The following is a 2,441-nucleotide window of genomic DNA, read 5'->3' as shown; positions in this document are numbered from 1 at the left end:
AACTCGTATCCATTCCCTACTAATCAACGCTATTTATTCTACTGCGGCTTATCAGAACATTTACATATCTCATTGTTCTTTATCTTCATATTCAGTCATCACCACAGGCCAATTTCTATTATATTCTACCGCACTTATTTTTACCATTTATTCCGCTGTCATAACCATCAACAATTTATTACTCAATTTTCACGGTATTTCGAATCGCTCATACGAGCGTGTTATTTTATCATGCAGAAAGTCACAACATAGATGCATGTTGAAGATATTGTACGCTTACTAATTTACTCATAATCAAATGCTAACATTTACATTTTTGTTTACATCTTAACGATATTCATGTAAATTTTTACATAAGCATGACACTTCCGGATGATACACTCACCCTTGACAATGTAATTCATCACGTATAGTACAGTTTTTTCACTACCTCTTATTTACGTGATACACATACTACTTCAGTTTTATTTTCGAAAACAGATGTTTTCTAATCTAAATGTGGTATTTTCTACATGAGGGCTATGCAGTTTTAAGCCAATATATCTTGTTTCTGGACAAATCTGGACAAATTTGCTTATCCATTATGAGTGAAATTTTGACCTTGCTAATTATTCACTTAATAATCCCGACTATTGTTCATATGAGAGTATGTATGTGTACACGTTTTATACCATTCATCACATTTCTGCAACTTATTTCTATCTGACTTTAAATATCAATTAACTCTTGCTTAAAAATATTCGGTTGACGCACCATCTTAAAAAAGATAAACCATAAAGTTTTATTTGAATACAGCTTCAAGATTCCAGCTACATATGAATTGAAATGCTGGTCAGAATTATTGATATAGTTAAGTTTAACTAGCTCAAGTACTTCATTCAATCTTGAAGTTTATACATACACATGAGTCTAAAACATCAAAGCATTTGAGTTGTGAAGTGACTGATATTAGAATGCGGGTAGTTGGTTTCTTCATACAGGAAAATCATTAGCTTAACATATTTGTATTCTAATAATGATGGATACATTCGAACTTTCCTCTTCACTTGTCAGACTACTAATCACCTAGCTAATGAGTTTAGACTTGTTTAAACTGTCAATATGGAGGCAAACGCCAGGAATGTACAAATGTTAGTAGATACTGATCGACTGCAGCCTATAACAACAATCAAGTGATACTAATTCTTGCAAACATTAGTTTATTCAGTTGCTACTACGAATCGAAGATTTTAATATATCATATATTAGATACATTCATTATACTCAAGTGAGATCAACTCAGAAATATTTATGATTCATTCAAGTAGGAGGGTGAATGTCCAAGTATGGTGAATGGTTGACCTCGCTTTTGAAATATCAAATTACAAGAGCAGCAAATCAAACGGTTCATAGGATGTGTTTTTTAGAATATGCGTTACAAGTAAATCAAAACACTTTTCATCAATCTAAACAAACGGTTGGCGAAATCGACTTATCTTCTATCCATTAAGTGTGAAAATGTCTACTAGTACAAACTCATAAAAATGTTTTTAGAAAAAAAGCGAATCGTCATTAAATTAAACGGTTGAAATAAGATCTTCCTTAATCATATACAAGAGGCTTCATAATCCAACATCAGAATTTAAAAGCACATTTAAAATAGCATTATTCAAATGCCGAAATAATCACTTGATACGAGATTTTACAAACTGAAATAATCAACAGCCAATAAGTACAAAACAATTTCATGAACTACCATAATGTTCAAGAAGGACATATTCTAGATTAACAGAAATACAAACGTTGATAAGCAGTGAATAAAAACAACACAGGAAGTCGATGTCAAAATAATCTCTCTGTTATTATTAACCAGATAATTTGCTTACATTCAGGCTTGACGAGATGATCTCAAAACATCGCATTATTCCTTTCATAGATTCCCTATGCTGAAATCAGTTCAAAAACTATTTCCTTTAGTGTAACCAATCTCGATTTATTTTCCGAACATGATAGGTTTGAATAGATCAATCAGCTTTTTTAAAAAAACGCCACTGGAACTCTTGGTAGAATCCTCTTGTGACATTCCAAATATCTTCACTTTTATTGTTGTTGGAATAGTAAAATATTTTTTTTCCACTTGGTGATGAAGGCTTATTAGCTTGGCATATATGTCTGGATCTTACTTTTGACTTACTCCAACCACCTCATTGTTAAGTCGGCTTTCAGAGAACTCCAACAGAGCCTCCAGAGGCTGAAAAAGAGCCCCAAAAAATCAGAGTAAGACAGAACACTATGGAGTTCCAACGTGGCATGCTACCATTGGTCAGTAGCAAAATATGTCGTTAAGTGAATTGGCTGAATTAGGATGTTGATTTAACTTAAGCAAACATCTATAAATACCCACGATTTTCTGCACAAGAATGAACCTTGCAGTAAAGCATTCTCTGTTACTCGTGTCTTCT

Source organism: Schistosoma mansoni (assembly GCF_000237925.1).
Source record: "Schistosoma mansoni, WGS project CABG00000000 data, supercontig 0181, strain Puerto Rico, whole genome shotgun sequence".
Classification (NCBI taxonomy): Eukaryota; Metazoa; Platyhelminthes; class Trematoda; order Strigeidida; family Schistosomatidae; genus Schistosoma; species Schistosoma mansoni.
The sequence above is the reverse complement of the archived record's forward strand: the minus strand, read 5'-3'. Positions refer to the sequence as shown.